At 42.5% G+C, this 18,756-nt stretch overlaps 1 protein-coding gene across 2 annotated transcripts in view; it reads left to right on the top strand.

The window, feature by feature from the left end:
* Positions 1–18,756, top strand: part of LOC116360508 (oxysterol-binding protein-related protein 8) — a 151,870-nt gene that overhangs the window by 59,794 nt on the left and 73,320 nt on the right. The gene's annotated exons all lie outside the window — the stretch shown is intronic.

Raw genomic sequence — 18,756 nt, 5'->3', positions numbered from 1 at the left:
AGGTGTGTGCACAAGGGTAGAGAGATCATTGGATAGTGGATGCACTTCTGTATCTCCAAACCTTTCCAAATCACTATTATCTGGCTTTAGAGTTCGCCTTGACTATATTGACCTCTAACTTTAGAGGTCAGTTTAGCCTTTTAGACGTTCCCTGCCTTCTAGGCTTTAAAAAAAATCCCTGCCCTGTTGTACCTGCTGACATAAATGGTTAGTCTGGTGGTGTTGACCAGGCTTGATGTAAATGGTTAGTCTGGTGGTGCTGACCAGGCTTGATGTAAATGGTTAGTCTGGTGCTGTTGACCAGGCTTGATGTAAATGGTTAGTCTGGTGGTGCTGACCAGGCTTGATGTAAATTGTTAGTCTGGTGGTGCTGACCAGGCTTGATGTAAATGGTTAGTCTGGTGGTGCTGACCAGGCTTGATGTAAATGGTTAGTCTGGTGGTGTTGACCAGGCTTGATGTAAATGGTTAGTCTGGTGGTGTTGACCAGGCTTGATGTAAATGGTTAGTCTGGTGGTGCTGACCAGGCTTGATGTAAATGGTTAGTCTGGTGGTGCTGACCAGGCTTGATGTAAATGGTTAGTCTGGTGGTGTTGACCAGGCTTGATGTAAATGGTTAGTCTGGTGGTGTTGACCAGGCTTGATGTAAATGGTTAGTCTGGTGGTGTTGACCAGGCTTGATGTAAATGGTTAGTCTGGTGGTGTTGACCAGGCTTGATGTAAATGGTTAGTCTGGTGGTGTTGACCAGGCTCCAATACCTCTCCTGCCTTACTGCGGTGCCAGAGTGTTGACTTTGCAGTCGTGTGGATCGCTGACCCATGTGGATCCATTTGTCTAATGTTTGACAGAGAAGCTTCTTGAGTGTGTTTTTCACGAGGCTGACAGCGGTAGTCTGGAAGCACATGAACCTGCTGAGGGTGGCTTTTGACTAGCGTTTAACTAGCGACCTCAGGCACAGTCTGTCTGCTTTGTTTGGCCTTCTGAGGTCGCTACCACAGCTCTAAATGTCCTGTTAGACCACATACACAGAATGGTCCTGGGAGGTGTTCACGGAGCCGTATGTATCAAGCTTCTTACAGTAGAAGAGCTGATCTAGGATCAGGTGCCTCCTGTCTACTGAGTGCAAACTTGAACGTTGTGAAAATTCTGTGCAACTTCCGGCGCACGTTTACTGTGAACACTGAGGCTGTACCCTCTTTAATGTACTTGTCTTTCAGACAAGGAGGTGAGTAAAAATGTTGTTTGATGCAAGAAACCACTTTACAAATTAAAATATATTCATATTCCCATACCATTATTACAAATTATACTACCTTTTGCTTATTGGTCACTTAGCTCATTCAAGACCGTCTCAAAACACTTCCCCTTTTAACACGTAAAAAACAGTCCAGTTCAAAGTGAGTGGCACAGATCCATATATGGCAATGGCTATTTGCATGTAGTCCTACTGCAGTTCTGATTGGTTATGGCGCACAGGTCTATGTAGAGTAAGGGCCTGAGCCATACTGCAATAGAATCCTACTCCAATGCACTCTCCCTACAACTACATCTCTTGCACAGTTAATTTTGCATGCTAAGTCTTGCATATTTATTTATTTATTTTCGGAATATTACATTGAAAGTGACTAATTGCATTGATTCGATCACATTTCCCACAGTATAGCGAAACATTGACAGTGTTAACTTAAGGGGAATATAATAAGATGCCATTTGGGAAGGAGTCTTGCTGCTTGGATGGGGTGTGTTTTCAGGCTCCACTGCCAGTGTTCCATCACGCCCAAGTGGGCATGGATAGACAAAGGAAGCACCACAGGAAGCAGTGGAAAGTGGTCAGGACTCTGAGCAAAGGATCCTGGGATAGATAGGGTCGATAGGCCCCCAACCAACATGGCGTTCAGAACATTCAATCGGAGCGGGGGGTGGAAACCTGACCAGCAGAGCCAGGGGAATGTACATCAATCTAACACTCTCACCCGCTGGCACTCTCCAGTCCCTAAGAAACCACTCTCTCGCTCTCTCTCACATGACTCCTACAATCTCCCAGAAAATATAGCATGCCCTCAAAGTTATTTATAACACCGAGGACATTAACCGCGAAAATAACAAGCTTTTTTGACTTTGGCGAGCAGCACCGCTACTGATTAACCAAATGAAAGACACTTTGTCAGAAATGTCTTTCTACAAGCCACATCAGGACGAGTCCTTCAGATGGTTTCCATGTGTTTGATAATGTTGCGATCCCTCCATTCCAGACATCATTATGAGCTGTCCTCCCCTCACCAGCCTCTGAAAGCAGAACACTAACAGCAAGTACAAGCTGTGCTGCTGACCTTATTGCCTCCTTGTCCAGGAATGTTTACAGGAAGTTCATTACACATTAATGACACCAACCCAGATGGGAACACTATCTGGCTGCAGGCATGTGATGACTGAGTCCTCCGTTCAGAGGCATGAGAAAAGCCAGGGCCTCTGGTGTTTCCAGCCACTCAGAAACTAAAGCACATGACCATTTTTATTAGAACCTCTTCTTTCATGTGATTTTAGAGGTGTTTAGGGACATTTTGGAATGAGAGAGACAGGAAGTGAACCAAGCCTTTCTGTGAGCCATACCGCCTTGTTAGGTATCCCTGCTCTGGATAGCGTGCACGCTAGCTGTTGAGTGAAAATACTGATCTTGGGTCAGTTTTGCATTTTCCCCACTTATGGTTAAGGTTCGAATTGGGCAAGGGGACACTGATCCTAGATCTGTACCTAAGAGAAACTTAAAACCGGAGCATGCACAGTAATGGTGCCTGATAAACATCTGACAAATTACTTGTTTAGTTTCCTTGATCCTGGATGAGCCCCAAATATGTTACGGCCCAAGTTATCTACGTTACAATACATGAACCACACAACAAACCATTGGCCGATATGAGGAAACGCCACACAACCCTGGCTGAGTAAGATGGATGCTCCTCTGACTTTGCTCCCACACACACACACACACTTTCTTCCCTGGAGGGACTCACACACCGTTTACTTGTACACAGCCCCTGGGAGGAAGAGTAGCCATGCCCTATCACTCTCACTGGGCTCTGCCGTAGCAAACAGCTGCTGATGACTCTGCAGTCTGCTGGTTGTAGCATTCTGTGTTGCTAGCGAACCCCGCACCTCTAGCTCTTCATTTGACCTACCCCGCACCTCTAGCGCTTCATTTGACCTACCCCTCATCCATAGCGCTTCATTTGACCTACCCCTCATCCATAGCGCTTCATTTGACCTACCCCTCATCCATAGCGCTTCATTTGACCTACCCCTCATCCATAGCGCTTCATTTGACCTACCCCTCATCCATAGCGCTTCATTTGACCTACCCCTCATCCATAGCGCTTCATTTGACCTACCCCTCCCCTCTAAAGCCTCATTTGACCTACCCCACCCCTCTAAAGCTTCATTTGACCTACCCCGCCCCTCTAAAGCCTCATTTGACCTACCCCGCCCCTCTAAAGCCTCATTTGACCTACCCCGCCCCTCTAAAGCCTCATTTGATCTCTCTTCCTACAGAGAAGAACTAGAAATGTTCCTTCCGTTTCTCTCTTTTTCTCTCGCTTTTCTTCTTTCTCCCTTTTTCATCATATTCCCAGTGTTTGTACTACTGCTGACCAGGCCCATATATAAATAGTGCAGTATATAGGAGATATGGTGCATCCTGGGCCACTGTTGATGAAAGTGAGGGGTGTGTCATTGGACGGTCCGCCGTGGGTAGTCTAAGACGATTATACAATGGCTTTGTCCCAAATGCCACACTATTCCCTACAAAGTGCACTATATAGGAAGGAAATCAGGTGGGACATATCAATCCTTAGATTAGATAAACATTATCATCCCATCAGGGGGTCAAATAAAAAAACTAAAGACACAATACATAATGACTGAATGATGGACATTCATGTGGCCTATTGCACTATTCATATCACTCCAAGTGTACATCGCCATTGTTGACATCGCCATTGTTGACATCGCCATTGTTGACATCGCCATTGTTGACATCGCCATTGTTGACATCGCCATTGTTGACATCATCATAGTTTACATCACTCTATTGTTTACCTCGCTCTATTGTTTACCTCGCTCCATGTTTACATTGCTCTATTGTTTACCTCGCTCTATTGTTTATCTCGCTCTATTGTTTATCTCGCTCTATTGTTTACCTCGCTCTATTGTTTACCTCACTCCGTGTTTACATTGCTCTATTGTTTACCTCGCTCTATTGTTTACCTCGCTCTATTGTTTACCTCACTCCGTGTTTACATTGCTCTATTGTTTACCTCGCTCTATTGTTTACCTCACTCTATTTACCTCACATTGCTCTATTGTTTACATCGCTCTATTGTTTACATTGCTCTATGGTTTACATTGCTCTATGGTTTACATCGCTCTATTGTTTACCTCGCTCTATTGTTTACCTCGCTCTATTGTTTACCTCGCTCTATTGTTTACCTCGCTCTATTGTTTACCTCGCTCCATGTTTACGTTGCTCTATTGTTTACCTCGCTCCATGTTTACATTGCTCTATTGTTTACCTCGCTCTATTGTTTACCTCGCTCTATTGTTTATCTCGCTCTATTGTTTACCTCGCTCTATTGTTTACCTCGCTCTATTGTTTATCTCGCTCTATTGTTTATCTCGCTCTATTGTTTACCTCGCTCTATTGTTTACCTCGCACTATTGTTTACCTCGCTCCATGTTTACGTTGCTCTTGTTTACCTCGCTCTATTGTTTACCTCGCTCTATTGTTTCTCGCTCTATTGTTTACCTCGCTCTATTGTTTACCTCGCTCTATTGTTTACCTCGCTCTATTGTTTACCTCGCTCTATTGTTTACATCGCTCTATTGTTTCTCGCTCTATTGTTTACCTCGCTCTATTGTTTACCTCGCTCTATTGTTTACCTCGCTCTATTGTTTACCTCGCTCTATTGTTTACATCAATCTATTGTTTACATCGCCCTATTGGTTACATTGCTCCGCGTTTATATCGCTCCGTGTTTACATCACTAGATTGTTTGTTTACCTCACTCGATTGTTTGCATGACTCGATTGTTTACTTCACTCTGTGGTTTACCTTTTTGTTGGCAGCCCTGTGTTTGATGGTATGAACATCTTACAGCGTGACATTTAAAGACTACCTCTCACACTGTCGGTGGATCAACTCTGTGTTGTTGTTGTAAAACCACTAGACTTGGCTTTCAGAAAAGATGTGCATCCTTAAGATACAGTGGAAAGATGCCTCAGTGGGTGATCATACTGAACCAAGGGAAATGGGTCAGAGATGTGCTCCGAGTCATGTTTAAGCATGATGTAATATGCCATGGCGTTCTGTCTCACACAAGTGCCTGTTCATCTATTCTGGGGCAGGATGGAGGAAAACAGTTCAAGCCTAAGCCCTGAGATATTCACTCTCTCCCTGTGCTTGGGAAAATGCTAGGCTTCACATCGGGATGAAATGTAAAGTTTAAAGAAAATACTGTGATGGAAGATAAAAAAAAAGTCTAGAAGCTACAGGAATGTGTCTAAATAGTCTCCTGAAGCAACACCACAGGTAGAGATGGTACTGTTTTCATGAGTAAGGTAACGTTGTCCCCAGGCCTAGACACTGATCTTGGGTCAGTTTTTAATTCCCACTTATAGGAATTGGGGAAGGGGAAGCTGATCCTAGATCTGTACCGAGGGGAAACTCTGCTCAGTAATTCTTCAATATCACTCTCTCTTATTTGCTGCATTTCAGTAGATGATGAATCCTAACAGAAAGGTTAACCCAATGAGTCCCACCGCGATGCCGGCGCCATTTGGACTTCTAACCCCTTTTAAAGCTACTTCTGGGTACCATTGGATTAGTAACTTTCTTCTGCATCCATTGGTACCAACCGTTAATTAGTCTGTGATTAACGGGGGCTGAGTTAGAGTGGTGTTTGTGAGACCAGATCTTTTTACAGGAACAACAGTAGAGTCTGAATGGTTTGAGCAACAAACTATTGAAAGCTATCTAATAAAACGATTCTCACGAGACGCACATGTAAAAATGTTTTGCTCTATGATGCTCACAAGCTACACAAGAGTGATTCATGGGTAATGGGCTCTTCTACATAGAAGATCATAGGAAATCCCAGGACATACTGTCTATAATACTGTAATAAGCTCACATAGTCGGCGTCACAAACTCCAAACTCCACACAGTTGTCACTGACTAGTTGGATATTAATTTCCCACTGAGCAAACAGTTTCTGTACTTCAGCTTCATATCATCATTTTTGCTTTGTTTTTGAAATGCTTTCTTTGTCAATAAAACTCATGAATGCAACTGTTTGCCAAATTGTTTTGTGTTTTCCATGTAGCCCTGGTTCTCCTGAGATGTTGTTGTTAAACACTTCATTTTGATGCTAAATACAATGAATAAAATATAAATGCAACATGTACAGTGTTGGTACCATGTTTCATGAGCTGGAGAAAAGAAAATCCCAGAAATGTTCCATACGCACAAAAAGCGAATTTCCCTCAAATGTTGTGTACAAATTTGTTTACATCCATGTCAGTGAGCATTTCTCCTTTGCCAAGATAATCCATCCACCTGACAGGTGTGGCATATCAAGAAGCTGATTAAACAGCATGCTAATTACCTTGTGCTGGGGACAATAAAAGGCCACTTTAAAATGTGCAGTTTTGTCACACAACACAATGCTACAAAACAGTCTCAAGTTTTGAGGGAGCGTGCAATTGGAATGCTGACTGCAGGAATGTCTACCAGAGCTGTTGCCAGAGAATTTAATGTTAATTTCTCTACTATGAGCTGCCTCCAACGTCATTTTAGAGAATTTGGGAGTACTTCCAACCAGCCTCACAACTGCAGATCACGTGTTACTGAGGAGTAGTTGTGGGGGAAAAACACACTGATTTGCTGGGCTCCACAGTAGGGTGGGCCAGGCTCACCAGTAGGGTGGGCCTGGCTACCCAGTGGGTGGGCCTATGCTCTCCTAGGCCCACCAATGGCTACGCCCCTTCCCAGTCATGTGAAATCCATAGATTAGGGCCTAATGAATGTATTTCCATTGACTGATTTCCTCATATGAACTGTAACTCACTAAAATCTTTGAAATTGTTGCATGTTGCGTTTATATTTTTGTTTAGTACTTAAGGGCTGGACATGCAGATGAATGAAAAGCAGATTTGTTTTCTGGGGTCTCAGATCGGGTTAACGACTGACTTTATTCAATATTTAATTAGGCATCTGGACTGATAGAGTTAACGACTGACTATATTCAATATTTAATTAGGCATCTCTGGACTGATAGGGTTAACGACTGACTATATTTAATTAGGCATCTCTGGACTGATAGGGTTAACGACTGACTTTATTCAATATTTAATTAGGCATCTCTGGACTGATAGGGTTAACGACTGACTTTATTCAATATTTAATTAGGCATCTCTGGACTGATAGGGTTAACGACTGACTTTATTCAATATTTAATTAGGCATCTGGACTGATAGGGTTAACGACAGACTTTATTCAATATTTAATTAGTCATCTCTGGACTGATATGGTTAACGACTGACTTTATTCAATATTTAATTGGGCATCTGGACTGATAGGGTTAACGACTGACTTTATTCAATATTTAATTAGGCATCTGGACTGATAGGGTTAACGACTGACTTTATTCAATATTTAATTAGTCATCTCTGGACTGATAGGGTTAACGACTGACTTTATTCAATATTTAATTAGGCATCTCTGGACTGATAGGGTTAACGACTGACTTTATTCAATATTTAATTAGTCATCTCTGGGCTGATAGGGTTAACGACTGACTTTATTCAATATTTAATTAGGCATCTGGACTGATAGGGTTAACGACTGACTTTATTCAATATTTAATTAGTCATCTCTGGACTGATAGGGTTAACGACTGACTTTATTCAATATTTAATTAGGCATCTGGACTGATAGGGTTAACGACTGACTTTATTCAATATTTAATTAGGCATCTGGACTGATAGGGTTAACGACTGACTTTATTCAATATTTAATTAGGCATCTCTGGACTGATAGGGTTAACGACTGACTTTATTCAATATTTAATTAGGCATCTCTGGACTGAGGGTTAACACCTGACTATATTTAATTAGGCATCTCTGGACTGATAGGGTTAACACCTGACTTTATTCAATATTTAATTTGTCATCTCTGGACTGATAGGGTTAACAACTGACTATATTTAATGAGGCATCTGGACTGAGGGTTAACACCTGACTATATTTAATTAGGCATCTCTGGACTGATAGGGTTAACACCTGACTTTATTCAATATTTAATTAGGCATCTCTGGACTGATAGGGTTAACACCTGACTTTATTCAATATTTAATTAGGCATCTCTGGACTGATAGGGTTAACACCTGACTATTTAATTAGGCATCTCTGGACTGATAGGGTTAACACCTGACTATATTTAATTAGGCATCTGGACTGAGGGTTAACACCTGACTATATTTAATTAGGCATCTGGACTGAGGGTTAACACCTGACTATATTTAATTAGGCATCTCTGGACTGATAGGGTTAACACCTGACTATATTTAATTAGGCATCTCTGGACTGATAGGGTTAACACCTGACTATATTTAATTAGGCATCTCTGGACTGATAGGGTTAACACCTGACTATATTTAATTAGGCATCTCTGGACTGATAGGGTTAACACCTGACTATATTTAATTAGGCATCTGGACTGATAGGGTTAACACCTGACTATATTTAATTAGGCATCTCTGGACTGATAGGGTTAACACCTGACTATATTTAATTAGGCATCTCTGGACTGATAGGGTTAACACCTGACTATATTTAATTAGGCATCTCTGGACTGATAGGGTTAACACCTGACTATTTAATTAGGCATCTGGACTGATAGGGTTAACACCTGACTATTTAATTAGGCATCTCTGGACTGATAGGGTTAACACCTGACTATTTAATTAGGCATCTGGACTGATAGGGTTAACAACTGACTTTATTCAATATTTAACTTGTCATCTCTGGACTGATAGGGTTAACACCTGACTATATTTAATATTTAATTAGGCATCTCTGGACTGATAGGGTTAACAACTGACTATATTTAATTAGGCATCTGGACTGATAGGGTTAACACCTGACTATATTTAATTAGGCATCTGGACTGATAGGGTTAACACCTGACTTTATTTAATTAGGCATCTGGACTGATAGGGTTAACACCTGACTTTATTTAATTAGGCATCTCTGGACTGAGGGTTAACACCTGACTATATTTAATTAGGCATCTCTGGACTGATAGGGTTAACACCTGACTATATTTAATTAGGCATCTGGACTGATAGGGTTAACACCTGACTTTATTTAATTAGGCATCTCTGGACTGATAGGGTTAACACCTGACTTTATTCAATATTTAACTTGTCATCTCTGGACTGATAGGGTTAACAACAGACTTTATTCAATATTTACTTTGGCATCTGGACTGATAGGGTTAACGACTGACTTTATTCAATATTTAATTAGGCATCTGGACTGATAGGGTTAACGACTGACTTTATTCAATATTTAATTAGGCATCTGGACTGATAGGGTTAACGACTGACTTTATTAAATATTTAATTAGGCATCTGGACTGATAGGGTTAACGACTGACTTTATTCAATATTTAATTAGGCATCTGGACTGATAGGGTTAACGACTGACTTTATTCAATATTTAATTAGGCATCTCTGGACTGATAGGGTTAACGACTGACTTTATTCAATATTTAATTAGGCATCTCTGGACTGAGGGTTAACACCTGACTATATTTAATTAGGCATCTCTGGACTGATAGGGTTAACACCTGACTTTATTCAATATTTAATTTGTCATCTCTGGACTGATAGGGTTAACAACTGACTATATTTAATTAGGCATCTGGACTGAGGGTTAACACCTGACTATATTTAATTAGGCATCTCTGGACTGATAGGGTTAACACCTGACTATATTCAATATTTAATTTGTCATCTCTGGACTGATAGGGTTAACAACTGACTTTATTCAATATTTAATTAGGCATCTCTGGACTGATAGGGTTAACACCTGACTTTATTCAATATTTAATTAGGCATCTCTGGACTGATAGGGTTAACACCTGACTATATTTAATTAGGCATCTCTCGACTGATAGGGTTAACACCTGACTATATTTAATTAGGCATCTGGACTGAGGGTTAACACCTGACTATATTTAATTAGGCATCTGGACTGAGGGTTAACACCTGACTATATTTAATTAGGCATCTCTGGACTGATAGGGTTAACACCTGACTTTATTTAATTAGGCATCTGGACTGAGGGTTAACACCTGACTATATTTAATTAGGCATCTCTGGACTGATAGGGTTAACACCTGACTATATTTAATTAGGCATCTCTGGACTGATAGGGTTAACACCTGACTTTATTTAATTAGGCATCTCTGGACTGATAGGGTTAACAACTGACTTTATTCAATATTTAACTTGTCATCTCTGGACTGATAGGGTTAACAACAGACTTTATTTAATTAGGCATCTCTGGACTGATAGGGTTAACACCTGACTTTATTTAATTAGGCATCTGGACTGAGGGTTAACACCTGACTATATTTAATTAGGCATCTCTGGACTGATAGGGTTAACACCTGACTATATTTAATTAGGCATCTCTGGACTGATAGGGTTAACACCTGACTATATTTAATTAGGCATCTGGACTGATAGGGTTAACACCTGACTTTATTCAATATTTAATTAGGCATCTGGACTGATAGGGTTAACACCTGACTTTATTCAATATTTAATTAGGCATCTCTGGACTGATAGGGTTAACACCTGACTTTATTCAATATTTAATTAGGCATCTCTGGACTGATAGGGTTAACACCTGACTATATTTAATTAGGCATCTGGACTGAGGGTTAACACCTGACTATATTTAATTAGGCATCTCTGGACTGAGGGTTAACACCTGACTTTATTCAATATTTAACTTGTCATCTCTGGACTGATAGGGTTAACAACAGACTTTATTCAATATTTACTTTGGCATCTGTCTGTGTCGGCACAGAACGTTGTTATTCTGCTTATCTCTGCAGGGGAAATCTTGGTTCCGCATCCTAACCCACTTTCCCTGAAAGGCACCCTGCTCCCTTTATAGTGCATTACCATATGGATCCTGGTCAAAAGTAGTGCACTATATATGAAATAGAGTGCTGTTTTGGACACAGTACTATTTATGACATTTCTTTCCTCCCCTGGCGGTCACTGAACCCCCCCCACTCCCTCTTCAGATGAAAGCTTGAAAAACAGACATAGAAAATGGCACCGTGTCTGGGAAAATATGGCTTTCATGTTTTCTCTCTCACATCATATCAGGCAGGAACAAGCTTTCACTTCACAATGAGATGAGGTGTGATTCTAGACAGATGTAATGGGTCTATTGTGGATTACTCATATACGGTAGTGCATTGACAGTATCAGGCCTGTTGTATTGTACATATGGGATCTGAATATATTGGCAACACCATGAGCTCATTTATATAGAGCCCACACTGTTATTTATATAGAGCCCACACTGTTATTTATATAGAGCCCACAGTGTTATTTATATAGAGCCCACAGTGTTATTTATTTAGTGCCCACAGTGTTATTTATTTAGTGCCCACAGTGTTATTTATATAGATCCCACAGTGTTGTTTATATAGATCCCACAGTGTTATTTATATAGAGCCCACAGTGTTATTTATATAGATCCCACAGTGTTGTTTATATAGATCCCACAGTGTTATTTATATAGAGCCCACAGTGTTATTTATTTAGAGCCCACAGTGTTATTTATTTAGAGCCCACAGCATTATTTATATAAAGCCCACAGCGTTATTTATATAGAGACCACGGTGTTATTTACTATGTCCTGTAGGGGGAGAGAAGCAGGACCCTTACTATGTCCTGTAGGGGGAGAGAAGCAGGCACCGTTACTATGTCCTGTAGGGGGAGAGCAGCAGGCACCGTTACTATGTCCTGTGGAGGGAGAGTGGTGGGCACCCTTACTATGTCCTGCAGTGGGAGAGCAGCAGGCACCGTTACTATGTCCTGTAGGGGGAGAGCAGCAGGCACCCTGACTACATCTTGCAGTGGGAGAGCAGCAGGTACTATTAGTATGCCCTGCAGTGGGAGAGCAGCAGGCACCATTAGTATGCCCTGCAGTGGGAGAGCAGCAGGCACCATTAGTATGCCCTGCAGTGGGAGAGCAGCAGGCACCATTAGTATGTCCTGCAGTGGGAGAGCAGCAGGCACCATTAGTATGTCCTGCAGTGGGAGAGCAGCTGGCACCATTAGTATGCCCTACAGTGGGAGAGCAGCAGGCACCATTAGTATGCCCTGCAGTGGGAGAGCAGCAGGCACCATTAGTATGCCCTGCAGTGGGAGAGCAGCAGGCACCAATAGTATGCCCTGCAGTGGGAGAGCAGCAGGCACCAATAGTATGCCCTGCAGTGGGAGAGCAGCAGGCACCATTAGTATGCTCTGCAGTGGGAGAGCAGCAGGCACCATTAGTATGCCCTGCAGTGGGAGAGCAGCAGGCACCATTAGTATGTCCTGCAGTGGGAGAGCAGCAGGCACCATTAGTATGCCCTGCAGTGGGAGAGCAGCAGGCACCATTAGTATGCCCTGCAGTGGGAGAGCAGCAGGCACCATTAGTATGCCCTGCAGTGGGAGAGCAGCAGGCACCATTAGTATGCCCTGCAGTGGGAGAGCAGCAGGCACCATTAGTATGCCCTGCAGTGGGAGAGCAGCAGGCACCATTAGTATGCCCTGCAGTGCCGCTCTAGCCTTTTTCAGACAGAGGATGTGAATGGTTGTTGGCAGGGTGGCCAAAGACAAGTCTCTGGGTGCATCCCTAGTAATAATTTTAATAATACTACTACTACTAATAATACTAATAATAATACTGCTAATAATAATAATACTAATAATACTACCACTAATAATAATAATACTGCTAATAATAATAATACTGCTAAAAATAATACTAATAATACTACCACTAATAATAATACTACCACTAATAATAATACTACCACTAATAATAATACTACCACTAATAATAATACTACCACTAATAATAATACTACCACTAATAATAATACTACCACTAATAATAATAATACTGCTAATAATAATACTAAATAATAATAATAATACTGCTAATAATAATAATTTGGTGGGTGCTGATATTTGTCCTGTTTCACAAGTGTGTATTATACTCCTGTGTGAATTGCGTATAAGACACCCTTGGAGAGTAGGGTCAGGGTCAGCCATCATCAACGGTGACCCTGGAGCAATTATATAGAGAATAGGGAACTATATAGAGAATAGGGTGCCATTTGGGACACAGACTTGATCCATACAATGTTATGTGAATGGGAAGTGTTTCAGTTGATACAGTTCTGTCCATGTTTAGTATGGATCATTGTCTGATGTGGTCGGTTCAGAGAGAATTCTTATTTCCTATTTCATGTCTGATTAGAATGGAAGTTACGATGGTGTTCATTAGGGAACCCCGTAGCAAAACGTTTTGCACCGGAAAACAAAAAACAAAAAATGTCTTATTGGACAAGTTTAGGTGCTACTGCCCATTTAAACTTTGTTTCGGACTGTTTTCTTCCGTTTCGTGCCTTATAAACGCGACCCGGTTCATGACGTTCCCCCAGACCCCTGTAATAGTCTATATTGAGATTTTTTTTTTTTTACCAAGTTCTTAAAGGCTTTTTAAACTGGAAAACAGGTCAGAGGAAGTGTTTGACAAGGTGCCAAGGCAAGCAGATGTGTATCTGTGATCTATCCATCACCCCTCTCTCTAAATTAATCATCCATCACCCCTCTCTCTAAATTAATCATCCATCACTCCTCTCTATAACTGTATCATCCATCACTCCTCTCTATAACTGTACCATCCATCACCCCTCTCTATAACTGTACCATCCATCACTCCTCTCTATAACTGTATCATCCATCACTCCTCTCTATAACTGTATCATCCATCACTCATTTCTGTAACTGTATCATCCATCACTCCTCTCTATAACTGTATCATCCATCACTCCTCTCTATAACTGTATCATCCATCACTCCTCTCTATAACTGTATCATTCATCACTCCTCTCTATAACTGTGTCATCCATCACCCCTCTCTAACTATATCATCCATCACTCCTCTCTATAACTGTATCATCCATCACTCCTCTCTATAACTGTATCATCCATCACTCCTCTCTCTAAATGTATCATCTATCACTCCTCTCTCTAACTGTATCATCCATCACTCCTCTCTATAACTGTATCATCCATCACTCCTCTCTATAACTGTATCATTCATCACTCCTCTCTATAACTGTGTCATCCATCACCCCTCTCTCTAACTATATCATCCATCACTCCTCTCTATAACTGTATCATCCATCACTCCTCTCTATAACTGTATCATCCATCACTCCTCTCTCTAAATGTATCATCTATCACTCCTCTCTCTAAATGTATCATCCATCACTCCTTTCTATAACTGTATCATCCATCACTCCTCTCTATAACTGTGTCATCCATCACTCCTCTCTATAACTGTATCATCCATCCCTCCTCTCTATAACTGTATCATCCATCACTCCTCTAACTGTATCATCCATCCCTCCTCTCTATAACTGTATCATCCATCACTCCTCTCTATAACTGTATCATCCATCACTCCTCTCTATAACTGTATCATCCATCACTCCTCTCTATAACTGTATCATCCATCACTCCTCTCTATAACTGTATCATCCATCACTCCTCTCTCTAAATGTATCATCTATCACTCCTCTCTCTAAATGTATCATCCATCACTCTTCTCTATAACTGTGTCATCCATCACTCCTCTCTATAACTGTACCATCCATCACTCCTCTCTATAACTGTGTCATCCATCACTCCTCTCTATAACTGTATCATCCATCACTCCTCTCTATAACTGTACCATCCATCACTCCTCTCTATAACTGTGTCATCCATCACTCCTCTCTATAACTGTGTCATCCATCACTCCTCTCTATAACTGTGTCATCCATCACTCCTCTCTCTAAATGTATCATCTATCACTCCTCTCTCTAAATGTATCATCCATCACTCCTCTCTCTAAATGTATCATCCATCACTCCTCTCTATAACTGTATCATCCATCACTCCTTTCTATAACTGTATCATCCATCACTCCTCTATAACTGTATCATCCATCACTCCTCTCTATAACTGTATCATCCATCACTCCTCTCTATAACTGTATCATCCATCACTCCTCTCTATAACTGTATCATCCATCACTCCTCTCTATAACTGTATCATCCATCACTCCTCTATAACTGTATCATCCATCACTCCTCTCTATAACTGTATCATCCATCACTCCTCTCTATAACTGTATCATCCATCACTCCTCTCTATAACTGTATCATCCATCACTCCTCTCTATAACTGTATCATCCATCCCTCCTCTCTATAACTGTATCATCCATCACTCCTCTCTATAACTGTATCATCCATCCCTCCTCTCTATAACTGTATCATCCATCACTCCTCTCTATAACTGTATCATCCATCACTCCTCTCTATACCTGTATCATCCATCACTCCTCTCTATAACTGTATCATCCATCACTCCTCTCTATACCGCTATCATTAACCACAAGATGTATTTTTAACTCCCCTTAGCTGGCCTTGTGCTTTATCACTAAACAGGTAGTTGATGGGACTGACTGACCATGTAGCGAATCATATTGAGCTGCAGAGAGACAATGTACTCACCACTCAGTCAGCTTTGATTGAATTAAAAATCCAATCTAAGGCCGCTTGCCTCTAAAGCTTTTATTAATCAAAGCTGAGCCACCCCTCGCCTTTCTCTAATCAGCTCTCCTTGTATGGGTCTTGGTCAACAATAGTGCTCTATAATGGTAGTGGGATGCCATTAGGGACACATCCTCAGTGTACATACTCTCAACCTATTACAGCACAGCTGTGGCCTCTCCCTGAGGCCAGAGCCAATGGAATGCACCGGTTGCTATTTGTTCTCTTGACTGCCGGGGATGGGGGTCGATTGGTGCTTAGCAGGAGACACGCCCAACCCGCCCACCCAGTGCTGTGTGTTGTCTCTGGATGATCCCTCCTCATCCCTGGTACTCCTGTAATCTCTGCTAATCCGGGCTGCTCCCGGTGTGTGTGGATTGTGGTCGGCGCCACTGGTGTGTGTGCGTGCATGTGTTAATATGTCACTGGGGGTGTTATGTTACCCCACCCCTTCTGGTGACCTGAGCAGACTCCTCCTCCTCCATTCATTCACCATGCTGTTGTCAGTATGGTCATGTCAGTATGGTGTTGTGATCTGTTGTCAGTGGGGTATTGTCAGTGTGGTGTTGTGATCTGTTGTCAGTATGGTGTTGTGATCTGTCAGTGGGGTGTTGTGATCTGTTGTCAGTATGGTGTTGTGGTCTGTTGTCAGTATGGTGTTGTGGTCTGTTGTCAGTATGGTGTTGTGATCTGTTGTCAGTATGGTCTTGTCAGAATGGTGTTGTGATCTGTTGTCAGTATGGTGTTGTGGTCTGTTGTCAGTATGGTGTTGTGATCTTTTGTCAGTATGGTGTTGTGGTCTGTTGTCAGTATGGTGTTGTGATCTGTTGTCAGTATGGTCTTGTCAGAATGGTGTTGTGATCTGTTGTCAGTATGGTGTTGTGATCTGTTGTCAGTATGGTCTTGTCAGAATGGTGTTGTGATCTGTTGTCAGTATGGTGTTGTGATCTGTTGTCAGTATGGTCTTGTCAGAATGGTGTTGTGATCTGTTGTCAGTATGGTGTTGTGGTCTGTTGTCAGTATGGTGTTGTGATCTGTTGTCAGTATGGTCTTGTGATCTGCATAGTGTTGTCAGTGTGGTGTTATCTGTTGTCAGTATGGTGTTGTGGTCTGTTGTCAGTATGGTGTTGTGATCTGTTGTCAGTGTGGTGTTGTGATCTGTTGTCAGTGTGGTGTTGTGGTCTGTTGTCAGTGGGGTGTTGTGGTCTGTTGTCAGTGGGGTGTTGTGGTCTGTTGTCAGTGGGGTGTTGTGGTCTGTTGTCAGTATGGTGTTGTGATCTGCATAGTGTTGTCAGTATGGTGTTGTGATCTGTTGTCAGTATGGTGTTGTGATCTGTTGTCAGTATGGTGTTGTGATCTGTTGTCAGTATGGTGTTGTGATCTGCATAGTGTTGTCAGTGTGGTGTTGTGGTCTGTTGTCAGTAGGGTGTTGTCAGTGTGGTGTTGTCAGTAGGGTGTTGTGGTCTGTTGTCAGTAGGGTGTTGTGGTCTGTTGTCAGTAGGGCGTTGTGGTCTGTTGTCAGTAGGGTGTTGTGGTCTGTTGTCAGTAGGGTGTTGTGGTCTGTTGTCAGTAGGGTGTTGTGGTCTGTTGTCAGTAGGGTGTTGTGGTCTGTTGTCAGTAGGGTGTTGTGGTCTGTTGTCAGTAGGGTGTTGTGGTCTGTTGTCAGTAGGGTGTTGTGGTCTGTTGTCAGTAGGGTGTTGTGGTCTGTTGTCAGTAGGGTGTTGTGGTCTGTTGTCAGTAGGGTGTTGTGGTCTGTTGTCAGTAGGGTGTTGTGGTCTGTTGTCAGTAGGGTGTTGTGGTCTGTTGTCAGTAGGGTGTTGTGGTCTGTTGTCAGTAGGGTGTTGTGGTCTGTTGTCAGTAGGGTGTTGTGGTCTGTTGTCAGTAGGGTGTTGTGGTCTGTTGTCAGTAGGGTGTTGTGGTCTGTTGTCAGTAGGGTGTTGTGGTCTGTTGTCAGTAGGGTGTTGTGGTCTGTTGTCAGTAGGGTGTTGTGGTCTGTTGTCAGTAGGGTGTTGTGGTCTGTTGTCAGTAGGGTGTTGTGGTCTGTTGTCAGTAGGGTGTTGTGGTCTGTTGTCAGTATGGTGTTGTGGTCTGTTGTCAGTAGGGTGTTGTGGTCTGTTGTCAGTAGGGTGTTGTGGTCTGTTGTCAGTAGGGTGTTGTGGTCTGTTGTCAGTAGGGTGTTTGTGGTCTGTTGTCAGTAGGGTGTTGTGGTCTGTTGTCAGTAGGGTGTTGTGGTCTGTTGTCAGTAGGGTGTTGTGGGTTTTATTTTTTTTACTAACGTCTGTTCTCCTTTTTTGTCTTTTGTCTTTTTCATCATCCTCTGTTTCTGCTGCTGTGTCCTTCACCACCACCACTGCTGCACACAAACTGACCAACATCACTCTGGTCACCTTGACTCCTTGACTACCTGGATGGACTCCCTACCCCTCCTCTTTCCCCCTCTTTCTGCCATCTCTCTCTCGCTTCCCATCTCTCTCTCGCTTCCCATCTCTCTCTCGCTCCCCATCTCTCTCTCGCTCCCCATCTCTCTCTCTCGCTCCCCATCTCTCTCTCTCGCTCCCCATCTCTCTCTCTCGCTCCCCATCTCTCTCTCTCGCTCCCCATCTCTCTCTCTCGCTCCCCATCTCTCTCTCTCGCTCCCCATCTCTCTCTCTCGCTCCCCATCTCTCTCTCTCGCTCCCCATCTCTCTCTCTCGCTCCCCATCTCTCTCTCTCGCTCCCCATTTCTCTCTCTCGCTCCCCATCTCTCGCTCCCCATCTCTCTCTCTCGCTCCCCATCTCTCTCTCTCGCTCCCCATCTCTC

Source organism: Oncorhynchus kisutch, unplaced genomic scaffold (genome assembly GCF_002021735.2).
Source record: "Oncorhynchus kisutch isolate 150728-3 unplaced genomic scaffold, Okis_V2 Okis09a-Okis19a_hom, whole genome shotgun sequence".
In the NCBI taxonomy this organism is placed as follows: Eukaryota; Metazoa; Chordata; class Actinopteri; order Salmoniformes; family Salmonidae; genus Oncorhynchus; species Oncorhynchus kisutch.
The sequence above is the reverse complement of the archived record's forward strand: the minus strand, read 5'-3'. Positions and strand labels throughout refer to the sequence as shown.